Source organism: Dama dama, chromosome 14, assembly GCF_033118175.1.
Source record: "Dama dama isolate Ldn47 chromosome 14, ASM3311817v1, whole genome shotgun sequence".
Lineage (NCBI taxonomy): Eukaryota > Metazoa > Chordata > Mammalia > Artiodactyla > Cervidae > Dama > Dama dama.
Window position 1 is genome coordinate 1405004 of NC_083694.1, and position 14480 is coordinate 1419483.

Below are 14480 nucleotides of genomic sequence, written 5' to 3' on the forward strand. Positions count from 1 at the left end.
CCTAGGACATACAGCTCTGGTGACCATAAGGGAGAGCACTGCTGGGACACATAGGATCTTCAAAAGGCCATTTCTCCAAGGCTGAGAAATGTAACCAACCTACCAGATACACAAAAATAAAAATAGCAAATTAGAGATGACAGAGGAATATTTTCCAAATGAAAGAACAAGATAAAACCCCAGAAGAAGAACTAAGTATAGTGGAAATAGCAGTCTACTCAATAGACAGTTCGAGGTAATGATCACAAAGATGTTCAAAGAACTTGGGAGAGAATGGATGAAGATGAACAGAGTGAGAAGTTAGAAGTTTTTAACAGTTAGAAAATATAAAAAGAACCAAACAGAGATGAAGACTACAACAAATGAAATTAAAAATACAAGATTCCCTGGTGGTCCCATGGTTAAGAGTCTGCCTTCCAATGCAAGGGACAGAGGTTCCATCCCTAGTCTGGGAACTAAGATCCCACATGCCAGAAGGCATCTAAGCCTGCACCTCAACTATTGAGCTCATCCTGCATGCCACAGCTAAGACCCGATGCAACCAAGTAAATAAACAAACAAATATTTTTTTTAAAATACACTGGGAGGAATCAACAGTAGATTAAATGATACAGAGGAACAGACCAACAAGCTGGAAGACACAGTAGTGGAAATCATTGAAGCTGAAGACAAAAAAGAAAAAAGAATAAAAAGAAATGAGGAGAGTTTAAGACACCTCTGGAACAACATCATGCAAACTTACATTCACATTACAGGGATCCCAGCAAGAGGAGAGAGAAAGGCTCAGAGAGCATATCTGAAGACACAATAGCTGAACTTCCCTAATTCGGGAAAAGAAACAGACATCCAGGTCTAGGAAGACACACAGTGTCTCAAATAGGATCAGAGGACCACACCAAGACACACCATAATTAAAGTGAAAAAAAAAAAGATAAAAGAGAATATTAAATGTGGCAAGAGAAAAGCAACAAGTTACATACAAGGGTGACTATCAGGTGACCTTTTAGCAGAAATTCTGCAGGCCAGAAGGGAGTGTTCAAGAAACATAAAAATTACAAATGGAACATCTCATTGGTAAAGGTTAATATACAGTAAATGGAGTAAATCAGCCATGTATAAAGCTAGTAGGAGAGTTAAAAGACAAATGCAGTAAAATCAGCAATAAGTAATCAAGGGATACACAAAACAAAAAGATATAAAAAGTGATGTCAAAAACATTAAATGTGATGAGTGTGGGAGGGGTAAAAATACAGAGTTGTTGAAATGCATTTGAATTTAAGAGATTAGCAACTTAAAATAATCACACACACATGCATATATATAGATTGCTATGTACAGTGTGGGGAATATGTTGCATAGCTATATCCTATCTTTGTATAGTGACATATCATAACTAGACTTGTTGTGGTGATCATTTTGAAATGTACATTTGAAATGTTAAATCATTACGTGTTTCACAGGAACTAACATAGTACTGAAGGTTAATTAAACTTCAAAAAAAAAAAAAAAAAACAGGGGCAGAGAATGCACTGAGAGATTGACATTGACATATGTACATTACTGGGCTCCCAGGTGCCACTAGTCGTAAAGAACCCGCATGCCAATGCAGGAGACTTGGGAGATGTAGGTTCGATCCCTGGGTCAGGAAGATCCCCTGGAGGAGGGCGTGGCAACCCACTCCAGTATTCTTGCCTGGAGAATCTCACGGACAGAGGAGCCGCATGGGCTATAGTCCATAGGGTCGCAAAGAGTTGCACACGACTGAAGTGACTTCGCATGCACACGACTGAAGTGACTTCGCATGCACGCACATATGCACACTACTATATATAAAACAGAAAACTAATAAGAACCTACTGTACGGGAACTTCCTCGATGGCTCAGTAGTAAGGAATCTGCCTGCAGTGCAGGAGACCCAGAATCTGCATGCTCCACCCCTGGGGAAGAACCATCCCCTGGAGGAGAAAATGGCAACCCACTCCAGCATTCTTGCCTAATGGAGAGTATCCATCCATGGACAGAGGTATCATAGCACAGGGAACTTGACCAAATATTCTTTAACAGCCTATATGAGAAAATAATCTAAAAAAACAGTGAATACATGTATATGAGTACTTTGCTGTACATCTAAAACTAAGATAACATTGTAAATCAACTATACTCCAATAAAAAAATGTTTTAAAGTAAGCAAATTCATATGAAAAAAGGTCAGATTTGTGGTTACCAAGGCTTCCCTTGTAGCTCAGTCAGTAAAGAGTCTGCCTGCAATGCAGGAGATCTGGGTTCAATCCCTGGGTCGGAAAGATCCCCTGGAGAAGGAAATGGCAATCCACTCCAGAGTTCTTGCCTGGAGAATCCCATGGACAGAGGAGCCTGGCGGGCTACAGTCTACAGGTCTCAAGAGTCGGACACAACTGAGTGACTAAGCACACATACACACACAGAGGCAGGGGTGGCTGGAGGGAGAACAGAATGAAAGTAGTCAAAAGGTATGAACTTTCACTTATAAGATCAATAAATAGGATGGATGTAGTGTACAGCATGATAAATGCATCCAGAATTGCTGTATGTGACATATGAAATTATTAAGAGTAAACCCTAAAAGCTCTCATCACAAGAAAAAATATATATATTTTTCTGTTTTTTTAATTTTGTATCTAAAGGAGATGTTGGATGTTCACTAAACTTTGTGGCAATCATTTCATGACATATGTAAGCCAAATCATCATGCTGTACATCTTAAATATATAAGGGCTGTATGTCAATTGTATCTCAATAATCCTGGAAGGGGGAAAAAAAAGTAGTAAGAGTTTTTACTGAGAACCCTGTCCAGTTCTGTGTTGGGAGAGCTACCTTAGATACTTATCTATAGAGAATGACCTATCAGGAGGCAACTTCAAGGAATGTTTTGGTAGGCTGTAACTATTATCCTTTGTTGGTTTAGAATTATGCAGGATTATGACTCAATTTGTTTATTGTAAGGGCTGAAGACAGACGAGAGTGGGCATGAGGGGTATATGGACTGAATGTTTGTGTCTTCCCCCAATCCAAGGTGAAGCCCTAACTGCTCAGTGTGATGGCATCTTGATAGGAGACCTTTGGAAGGTAATTAGGTCTAGAATAGATGAGATCATGAGGGTAGGGCCCCCATGATGGGAATTAGTGTTCTTATAAGAAGAGATGAGAGTTCTCTCTCTTCACCAAGTTCAGATAGAGGAAGAATTCAACAGCTTTCAAGCCAGGGAGAGAGTTTTCATCAGGAATTCAATCATCTGGCACCTAGATCTTGGACTTCCAGTCTCCAAAACTGTGAGAAGTGAATTTCTGTTGTTTAGGCCACCCAGTCTATGGCATCTTGTTACAGTAGCTCAAGCAAACAATTATAAGGGGTTATTGTCATCTGATTGAGTAGAAGCAAAACTAAATTCACAGTGTTAGGATTCTACTGAACTTTCAGTGGTGGAAGAATCTGCAGGCTTTCACAGAAGCCTCTGTCTGCAGAGGGGCTGGGCTGATGGCAGGGAGTTCCAACAGCTGAGGAAGTAACTGAAAACGTGACTAGGGAGCACAAAAGTAAACATTTTAAGGGCCAACTTGGACTTCTAAGCCAACAGTAGAAAATCTGGAGCGGAATCACATTGCTGGTTGGAGGCGTGGGATCAGTATAGTCATTGGTGTAGATTCCTCTAATCAAAAATTGTTTTTAACAGAAGAGGTTCTTCTGTTTGCATAAATCATTTTGTCATGAAAAAGATTTTAAAAGTGGGAACAAGAGCAAAGACCTAGCTTACTTTTCCAGATTCAAGAGAAGAAGATGCAGCCAGGAGGCTTGTATAATCATAAAATGCAGCAGCTCATCCACCTTCATGCACCTGGTGACAAGGAAGGGTTCTCTTTCTAACCTACAGGAGCAACCCAGCAGGGATATATCTAACTCTTCTCTGAAACTGCTCAGAAGAACATCATTCTAGGCTCACCTCAAAAGAAGGGAAAGTTTGGGGGGAGATGTACATGCTAAAGAGAACTGATTCAGCTGCTATAACAAAGGCCAATGTCACAGTGGCTTACCCGACATATCAGTTTATTAGTGTCTCCTGTAATTGTTCAAAACTAAGTTGTATAGAGCTTCATGGGGGCTCTGTAGTATCAGAGTATTCTTTTTTAATGCCCCAAATCATGGCCTGAAACACCTAATACAGTTCCTGCCACCATATGCACATTCTAGCCAGGAAAAGGGAGAAAGAATGGACAGAGTACATCCTTTCTTGTTAAAAACATAATCAGGGAGTTGCATGCATTATTAATACTTTGTGTAGGTGTTACAGGGCAGAACCAGGAAGTTGTATTATCACTTCTGCTTACGTCCCATAGGGTAGAACCTAGGCACATGGCCATGTTTAGCCTCAAGAGAGGCTAGGAAATAGTTGTTTGATTGGTAGTCAGTTTTTCAGCTAAAACTTGTATTACTCTAGAAGAGAAAAACATGTTATGGGACAACTAGCAGTCTCTGTCACAAAAACCTTCTGTAAGCTTGCATGGAAGGAGGGCAAATCAGATTAGTCATAGATAAAGATCCTTTTATTAGATTATAAACTTATGACAACAAGAAGCCTAGCTCTTTTTGCTCTTCACTTTGTCGTCATTGCCTAGCACAATTCATGCACATAGTAGGTTCTCAATATTTATAAAATACATGAATGAATGAGAGGCAACTAGGATGTAAGTATTTCAGAAGACCCTCCACTGTGCCTCTTCCCAAGGACTTTTGTTGCAAGGATCCAGAATATTTGATTTCTTGTCAAATTTAAACAGGAGAAAGTATGCTGAAATTCCTTCACAAAGCAAAATTTCCTACCCACCATAGCCATCTTTAAAAATAATGTGGGCTTTTTTTATAACTCTGGTCTAACACCTAGTGATGTCAAGTGTTGGATGACACACTGCACATGGAGCAGTCTGATGGCATATGATATGAGAAAATTAGGCTCTTCCAGCAGTTTTAATGTGCTATTACTATAAGCAAACTTGGTATGTTCCTGGGAGGATTTTATCCCAAGTTCTTCTATAGTACACAGATTAATTCTTACAGACAGGAGGGGCCAGCCTTGGAGCAAACTGGACATCTTTGGGGAGTTGCTGAGAGGGATCAGCTCAAGGAGGTAGAGCCTCCAGCCTCAGCTTGGGGGCTGGGTTAGCCTCCCAGCTCTCCCCTGGGGGTTATGTTTTCAGATCCAGCATTTAATAAGCTGAGAAAATAAAAAACAGTAAAATATGGAAGATAATACAACAGTCAATAGAAAGATAAAGTAAACTAAGAAGAAATAAAAAGATAGTAAGAGTAGTTTTAAAAAAAGGCAGCAGGCAAAGTGACAATATGAACTAAAAATAAATTTAAAAAATAAGCTAAAAAGAAATTAAAAGATGGAACAAAGACATGATAAGGCAAAGGGTTAGAAATAACAGATGGAAAATAAAAATATAATAAAAAATCTAGAAGATAAGATGAGATAAAAGACATAGTATAAAATAGCTAGAAGAAAAAAAAACGGGATTAAAAAATGACTGAGATAAGTAAAATCATTAAACCCACAAAAATAAAAGACTAAAGGGATTAAAACAATAAAACGTGTTAAACCAATACCAAAAGAAATAAAAAATTTAAAAGACTAGGCTCTGAGGGAAGAAAATAACAGATCAATTTTGTTTCAAGTTAAAATAAGGCTGCACTGCAAGGGTAAAACCCTTCCCCTCATGTAGACTCATTCCTTTGAGTCTGGGCAGTCTCAAGGTTGTGCAGACCTCCCAACATAGTAATTAGCATCCATAGCATTACATAGCATCTGGAGCAATTTGCTAGAGCTGCTCTAACAAAGTACCACAAACTGGGTGGCTTAAACAGCCGAGCCTAGAAGTCCACGATCAAAGTGTTGGCAGGGTGGGTTCCTTCTGAGGGCACAAAGGAAGAATCCATCTCAGCCCTCTCTCCTGGTTGGAGACAGCCATCTTCCCCTGGTGTCTTTCCTCCATGTGTGTCTGCAGGTAAATGTTCCCTTCTGATAAAGACAACAGTTCTGTTGGATTAGAGCTCACCCTAATTACTCCATTTTAATTTAATTGCCTCTGTAAAGACCATGTCTCCAAATATAGTCACATTCTGAAGTATTAGGGGTTAGGATATATGAATTTGGGGGAAGGGCCCATAACAGCATCCCTACAAGTTGTTCCTGGGAGGATACCCTCTAGGCAAAGAGAAAAAAGCAGAGAGCAGATTCTTCAACCTTTTGCCTAGTTTGGGGCCCTTGGTGGAGCTGAAGTTTTTTGGATTTCTGATTAATATTCTTCATTTCTCTTGGACCCACAGGGCAGTAAAGCTGAGTCCCAGAAGGATAAGGTTCTGCAGTCTGTGACCCATTTTCTCTCATGACTTTACGGCTGCTGGGAGCAAGAAACGTCCTGGCAGCCCTGTTCGGTGGCTAACAGAGAGGCCCACCCACGAGGCTGGGCTGGTGTGCCTGGCTTCTGCTGCCAAGACATTTCTGCTCTGGCTACAAACACCTTGCGAGATTGAAGGTGCCTTCTAATTCTCTGCAAACCCACAGTATGATCACCAGCCAGGTTTTGGCGCTTGTAAGTCATTTTCTTCTGCCTTTTCCAAGCAGGAAAGCCAGGGAGAGCTGGGCACTGGAACACCTCACTCTTAGGAATGACTGTTCTGTTCTTGGTTTCTCTCTGAGGTGGAGCTCAGAACTGCGTGCAGTGAGAAAAGACCAGAACATCCTCCTCCTGGAAAGGTGAAAGCCCTGACCCACAGATCACCTAATTCAATTTCCAGGCAGCCTTCTGACAGGGACAGCTTCCTGGGCCTTCAGCCTGTGTGGCTGCGCAGGGCCTTGCGCTCAGAAGGGCCCTGGGCTTGACTGAACGCTCTGCTGTCACCATCTTGAATTCTTAATCATCTGAAACAAAGGCACCATGTATCATTTTGCAGTGGGCCCTGCAAGTTGTGGCAGCAGGTCCTGCCCCTCACCCCCACTTCCCACTGTGTTCTGATGAAGAAGGAAGCACAGGCCATCCCAGCTCTTCTTGGCCACGAGCTGGGGCAGAGACTTCGGGTACTGTTCTTAGCACAAGATAAGCCCTTCAGAGAAGGCAGAGGAAGGGAGGATGCCTTTGCTCCAGGCCCAAGGCTGTGGCTCTGGCCTCCTCTCCTCAGCGAGTCCTCAGCTGGGGCATGAGCCTCAGTCACTCCCATCAGATCTCTGGCCTGCCAAGATGGGCCGTCCCAGCCCTGTTCCTTTCCAAAGCCCCTCAGTCTCCCTGGCAGAAACCCAAGGGGGCGGGAGAGGGGAGGGTTGAAAGGAAAGTGAAAGTCTCAGCCTCTCTGGATGGCCCTTCTCCTCCTCCTCCCTCCTCCCCCTGCCCCCCTGCCGTTGCCATGGAGACCAGAACAAAGCCTCTCTTTCCCCTCTTTTCTGGATTGTTAATTGTCTTTACTCCATGGTGCCTTTGTTAATTGTTGCCAGTCCCTCCCAGGATGAGGATCTAGGTCTCCTCAAGACAGGAAAGAGCGGAAAAAAAGTTAGGTGGTGGGGGTGGGGCAGGGCAAGCCAGGTGGTGGGGGTGGGGATCCAAGGAGGAGGCTGCTTTTCTGAATCATCCTGGCTTCTAGGAAGCGAATACCCTCTTCACCTCTGTCCCTCTGTCCCTCAAGCAAGTGCCTTTCGAGGTGGGGCCCAGTGACCCCCCTCTATGGGAAAGGATAGGAAAGAATAGAAAGAGAAAAGAAAAAAAACAGCCATTGTGCATATGTGCCGCGTGTGCAAGTTTGTGTGTTTGTGTGTCTGGCAGGTGCCCTCTCAGAGGGAGGTGGCTGTCTTGGCAGTGCACCCATTCCAGCTGATCACTGAGACAAGCGACTTGGTTTTTATCCCTGACTTTTAGGATTACTAGTGATTAGACTTACAGAGTAAATGTGTGCTAGTTCAGGAGGTGAGAATGACTACACCAGCCCTTTTCCCCCTGCATGATTCCCCATAGTAGCTACACACATGAAGAATGGAGCAATGAAGTTTCAGAAGCACACACGAGTGTATGTGTGCGTGTGTGTGTGTATAAAAAGGACCCCAGTCATAGCATTAGCACATTCAAGAGCACATGCACTGAGTGGGGTCACGTCTTCGCATGCATGCATGTGTGTCAAGAGATAGTGATATGGGTTGAGAGTGATATGGGTCTACCCTTACATGGGAGAAAGTCCTCCTGTTGGCTGACAGGAGGTTGACTTTCACATAAGAAGCAAAGAGTTGTTTGTACTTCTGGGGTCTAAGCTAGAATCTAGGCTGTTAAATAATACTCAAGTGTTAGTTTATATGGTTCGGAGTCTAAGGACCCCATGCGAAGTGGAGCAGGGTGGTATAGAAGAAAAAGCCTGGATTTGAGGGCCAGAAACCTGGATTCAAATGTCACCTCTTGCCCCTTCACTATGTGGTCTTGGAAACTTCCCTTCCCCTCTCTATTATTTTCCTCATCTGTAAAATGGAACTGTTCCCATCTTCACAGACCTGTTGAGAGATTAAAGGAGATTATGCGTATAAGGTACCAGAGTTGGGCAAGATACCTCTCCTTTCTGTGCACAGAGAGAGGAGCTGGAGGAGATGGTTCTAGAAGGCTGATTCCTTCCAGACCTTATATTCTCAGATTCTGATAGGCAAATGAAACATTCTATGAATCCACTTGTTATCTTCTTGATTAGCTTCCACAGTAATTAAGAGTGAGGATGACTTTCTGGAAGAATTCAGATAGAACCAAGTAGAGGCCCACCAGCGTCAGCTGGAAGGGAGTGCCTGCCGTGAAAGCTGAAGCCCACCCATGCACCACGGGGGCACTCCTGACTTACTCCTGACTCCAGTGTCTGACTATAGGGATCTAGAAAAGCACTTCCTTGGTCAGCGGGAGGAAGAGCTGGTACCCAAACTAGCTCTGCTAGCCTGGGCCTACCCTGACCCCCAAGACACAAGCTCCCGCCTCGAGGCTTCACAGAGAAAATGGCGCTCCGGAGGTCGCGGTGGTTGGCCGGAAGCAGGAAGGGCTGCAGGCAAAGCAGTGAGACAGGGCTTTCCGTGTGCTCTCAGCTCACTTCCTCTCCTTCAGCGTCTCTCCCGGCCCTGCTCCTGTAACCGTGAGGAGAGTAATACACACCAATCTGTGACTCTAATCCTTTTATGACTTCTCCATAAATAAGGAATATTTATACTCCTTCAGAAAATATTTTTTAAGCATCTCCTGTAGGCTCTGGAAATTAAATGAAAAGTACAGCAGACAAGTTTCTTTTCTCACAGAGCCTACAGTCTAAGGGTAGACAGAAAAGCACAAGAAAACATAAAACCAATAAAATAAGCGTCACTTGTGATATGAAGGAGGCAAATGGGGTCTAAAGGAATAAAGGTGGGAGATGGGGGTAGGAGATGATTGTAGGTAGGGGAGGAGGAAAGATGGAGGAAGGGACATTTGTGTTGAGACAGAGAATGAAAAGGAGCCACTCTGGGAAGGGCAGAGTTTGGGGAGGCACTTTCCAGGTAAAGAGATATTTATAGGGTTTGAGGTCTGGTTTAAGACTGATCCTTTAATAAGGAGATCTGACTGGGACTGGGCAAATTTTGCAAGATAACAGTTCAGGATTGGAGCACACAGCAAGGGGAGAGTCTTTAAAAATAAACAGTTGTTTGATAAGCTAGTGGTTTGCCAGGTTAAATAAACTATTGTCCTGAGAAGGGGGCTGTCTGAGCAGTCTATTGTTCAGATAAATTGATTTTTAGCAAGTTCCTGAAGCAAATAATGAAGTTATTTACTGGTTTGCAGTCTTACCTTCCCGGGCAAGAAATTTCTGGAACAAATATTAAAGTCATGTCATTGTAAGCAGCCTTATTTAAGTTTTGTGGCCTGTAAGAATTCTTGGTTCTCAGAAGCAGTGAGTTTGTGGTAGTCTAGCTGAGAGACTACCACAGTGGCCTGGGCTAGGGTGGAGACAGTGGAGATAGAGAAGTAGATGGATTAGGATATACTTTTGGAGACAGATCAACAGTACCCACTAATCAGATTAGATCAGAGAGAGGGAATGGAAGATGACTCCTAAGTTTTAGGCTCAAGCCACTGAGTAAGCGGTGGGTACCTTTTACTGAGATAGGAAACATGGAACAGGTTATAAACAGTCTTAGGGGAGTGGTTATAGGCTCAATTTTGAACATGTTAAGTTTAGGATGTCTGTGAGTTCTTGGGTAGAAATGACAAGCATGTGGTTGAATACATGAATTCAAAGTACATTAGGCAGTCCTAGAGATTTAAATAAAAAATTGGGAGAATCACCAATGCCTCATTGGTATTTAAAGTCATGGAAACAGTTAAAATTTCATCTAGGGAGAGAAAGTAGAGAGAAAGGAAACCGGAATGCAGGCGAGCCCTTAGGACACTCACCTGGAGACAACAGTGGAGGGAGAAATGCAAACAGAGTAGGCTGAGAAAGGGCGACCAGTGAGGTCGGAAGATATTCAGGAGAGTGTGGGATCTTGAAGTGAGTGTTTTAAGGAGGGAGTGGTCACATGGGGTTAAACGTGTAAGTTTGGTACTGCCAGGAAATAGTGCGGTAGGTATAGAAAGTCCTAGAATCTTCAAAGTCAGATTACTTATTCCCATCACTTACTAGCTATGACCTTGAGATTCATTTTTCTTACCTAAATGGGGGTAGTGATAACACCCTCACGGGACTGGCATGAGGTACAAACTGATAGTATACGTGAAAATAGTACTATGCCTAAGACACAGTAGGCAGATATGATGAAGATCCCAATTCAAGTGTCGGTGATTGGGAAGAGTGGACAGCAGTGACCTGAGATATAGTTGGGGGGGGGGGGGGGGAGGCACTGGAGAGAGGAAAGCCCACTTCCTAAGCTCTCTTTTCGTCCTATCTCATTTCCTAAAACTGAGGATAACTACAAGGAGGGATCCATAATGAGGTTACCCACTGAAGCTGATCAGCGGCCAAAGATAGCCTGATACGTGGAAAACCCTAGCATGTTGACTGGGAGGAGGAAAAGCTTGGTGGCACCTGAGAGACTTCCATAGTTTCTGAAATGGCTTCACCCACAGTTGGTTTCATCCAAATGCCAGCCCCTGAAGAATGAATTTTGACTTTTCTTACCTCCTCAACCACACGCATTTCTTCCTTTCCACTCTCCTCACCCATACCTTAACTCAGGCCCACATTATTTTTACCCTGGTGACCACCACTGTCTGGTCACTGGCCTCCCTGCCTTCAGTTAGTTGGACTGATCTCAGTAGAGGCCTGCTTAGAATTCCTCAGTGACTTCCTATTCCTTTCAATCAACCAAGATCGATGAATATTTATCACGGGGCTGCTCTTTGCCAAGACCTGGCTACACACAAGCAGTCTAACAGTATGCCTGAGAGACACATTCCTGCCCTTGCAGCGCTTACAGGGGAGTCAGACAAATGAACAGTCACCATACTATCTGTGACTGGGGGCCGGGGGGCTTTCTGAGCCAGATTTGGCCATCAAGAGAGGCTCTGGGAGAGTAGATGTCTGGGTTGAGACCTAAAAGGTGATTAAGAGAAGTTAGCCAAGGAAGGTGGCGAGGAATGATGAAATCCAAAACCTCAGAAAGTCTTAGAGCCTGGCTGACCATCAACTGAGATCCTGGCCACCTGCACTGTGAGCACAGTGTTATTTGCAGATCCAAGATCGCCACACCTTTAATCTGCTCTGTTTTCCAAGATCCAGTTCAGATGGCACCTCCCCCAGGAAGACTAATCTGTCCCAGGCCCTAGCACTTTTGGTGGTCCCCATGCTCCCTGCCTGGCTGATCTCAGCACCCTTCCACTTCACTGTTCACTCCTCTGTCTCCGCCAGAAAGGACAGGGCACTTTCTCATTCATCCTGGTGTCCCTTGAACTCAGTTGGGTCAGGCATAGGTATTAATAAGTACACTGATTCAAATGAATCCATCCTCCCCTCCCCCACAGTATCAAACAGGTCAGGGAAAAAATAAAGGACTTGAGAGAGTGCAGAATGACAGGGTTGGGGAGTGGTCTGACACATTAGGAAGCCGTCCAGCTGCAGGTGGGATCATGTTCCTAAGGGAGGTTCTGAAACAGGGTTTGTAAGTCCAGGTTGTCGGTCTGGAAGGGTTAGGAGGCTCGGCGTTGGATCGACAACTTCTTGGGTCTTGCTCTAAGGAGCGAAGATCCTCTGGAATGACCTCATACCTGGGCAGTGAGAGTGAGAGGAATCCACCTCTTTCTTCTATCCTCTCCATCCCTTCACCCATCTCCACCCGCGTCCGCCGCCCAGGAACCTTCGCTCTTCCTTTGCAGCAGAGGTTTCCAGCTGTTGCTGCCTGGAGGGACCTGGCCGCAGGGAGGAGGAGGGAACTCTCTGTCCCTCCCTCCTCCTCCATCTCCCCACCCTTCCTCCCTCCTCCAACCCCAGCCCGCTCTCGGTCTCCCTCCCTCTTTCTCCTCTGAGGCTGTGGAGTCGCCTCGCAGCAGAGAGCAACCGGCTGCGAGCGCCCGGCTCCCAGTCCCGGCTTGGAACTGAACTGTGTTAAGTGCGGGTTCTGGAAGCCCGGCCCGGGAGCGGTGAGCCCGGGTCTGAGCCTGGGGCGCCGCGATCAGCCTCCGAGGCCGTGACTGGGGACCGAGCCGAGGCGCGGATCGCGGAGTGGGAGAGCCGGGCGGGCCGGCGCCGGAGCCCGCGAGTCCGAGCACAAGACCGCTGAAGGCCGGGAGCCGGCTGCGAGCCGAGGGCAGAGGGCAGAGTGCAGGGAGCGGCCTGGCCCGGCCGAGGGCGCCGCCCGGCCGGAACCGACCTCTCCGCCCGCAACGGCGGCGCGCGGCGGGACGCGGACCCGGGGTGGCCGCGAGTCCCGGCCGACTGCCCGGCGGACGGCGGGGGGCGTGCCTCCTCCCCGCGCGGCCGCCCCGGCCCGGCGCTCCCGGCCGCCGCGCCGCGGGGGCATGTGAACGGGAAGCCCGGGCTGCCGGCCTCGAGGACCCGGACGGAGGAGGAGCGGGAGCGCCGAGCCGCGAGCCCGGCGCCCGGCTGAGTCGTAAGTGCGCCCCTCCGTGCCCGGAGCGCGCCGTCGCGCCTCTCTCGCCCGCCCTCCGAAGTTTTGACACTCGCGACCCGACGTTTCTGAGCACACGCTGGGTCTTTTCTCTGCGAGTTTCCATCCTCGGCAAAGTTTTTCACAAAGGAACGGGTCCCCACCTACCCCGCACTACGCGGGCACTGGCGGATACCCACGGGCAGACTTGGGCTGGTGTGAGAGAGGGCTGGAAGCCTGGAAAGGCCATGGGTGGCTGTCTGTGCGCACCACACAAGCCGGGCTTGGGGTGCACCGCCCCCCGCTTCTCATCGACTGTTCAGGGGCATTGGGTTTTTCTCACTTGTACGTCCAGTTCGAGGATTTCCTAGCGAGAAGCCGGGGCGACCAGTGAGCGCCCGGCTTGGGGCTCCGGTGCCCGCCCCGCAGCGCAGATTTGCCCCTGTCCTGCTTATGTGGGGTGCGGGGGGCCGGCCACGCAGCCTCTCTCACCCTTCCAGGTTCGTTTCCCAGCGGACCAGCTGGGCGCTGCATCCTGTTTGTTTTCTGCTCCGGCTGCTCCAGTTTCACCCCCCTTTCCCCTCCCACCCTAGCCTTCTTACCACCCCCAACCTCCCGCCTCTGCTTGTGGAAGGAGAATCTTTTCATCCCCATTTCTCTGCAAAAGCAAATCGTGCCTGGGGGCGGGGGGGAAGGGGGTCTAGACGCTCTGTTCCCAGCGGCTCGCCATTGTTTTCCCACCCCGCGCGTTCTGTACGTAAACACACACACACACACACACACACACACACACACACACGTGTGCGCGCCGGCTGCTTCGAGTCACACGCATGCACACACACTCACACACGCACGTGTGCGCGCCGGCTGCTCGAGTCCCCAGACGCGCGGGGATCGCCCGCGGGACTCTCCCATCTGCCCGCCTGGTCTTCGGGCTGGAGGTGCCCCATTACTTAACCGGAGCTGGGGAGGGCGAGACACAGGGGGGTTGCCGGAGAGTCCAGGTCAGAGCCGAGAGCTGGGCTAGGGCGGGAAGTGAATTTTGAACTTCAGCCCTAGACCTTTCTGGGAAGACCCCGAGCGCACAAGCGGCGGCTTCCCGCCCTGGAGGGCCGACGGCAGCTGCAAGGACTCCAGCGGCGCTCTTGGCAGCCTCCTCCGTGACAGGGGCTAGGAGGAAGCCCAAGAGTTTTCCTGGGAAGTTTGCTTTGACTCTGTGGGAATTTCCGGGCAGGGCGCCTTGGCGCTGGTGAAGGGATCTGGCGAAAGACAACCAGAGAAGATGCTGCTGCTCTGGGCAGTTTCCAGAGACCCTGCTTTCTACTGTGCTTCCTTGGGAAGTGGGGCTGGAGATGCTGGGGT

The 14480-nt window shown here is 47.3% G+C and overlaps 1 protein-coding gene and 1 long non-coding RNA gene across 2 annotated transcripts in view; both read left to right on the top strand.

Moving 5' to 3' along the window:
• LOC133069551 (uncharacterized) overlaps positions 1 to 7071 on the top strand; it is a 65777-nt gene extending 58706 nt beyond the window's left edge. The window contains exons 4-5 of the long non-coding RNA XR_009695895.1: positions 6362 to 6627; positions 6735 to 7071. This is a non-coding gene — a long non-coding RNA (uncharacterized LOC133069551). The remainder of the gene's footprint in view (positions 1 to 6361; positions 6628 to 6734) is intronic.
• A 5936-nt stretch (positions 7072 to 13007) lies between these two features.
• Positions 13008 to 14480, top strand: part of SOX13 (SRY-box transcription factor 13) — a 45286-nt gene continuing 43813 nt past the window's right edge. The window contains exon 1 of the mRNA XM_061159859.1: positions 13008 to 13121. The gene's annotated coding sequence lies outside the window, so the exon portion shown is untranslated. The remainder of the gene's footprint in view (positions 13122 to 14480) is intronic.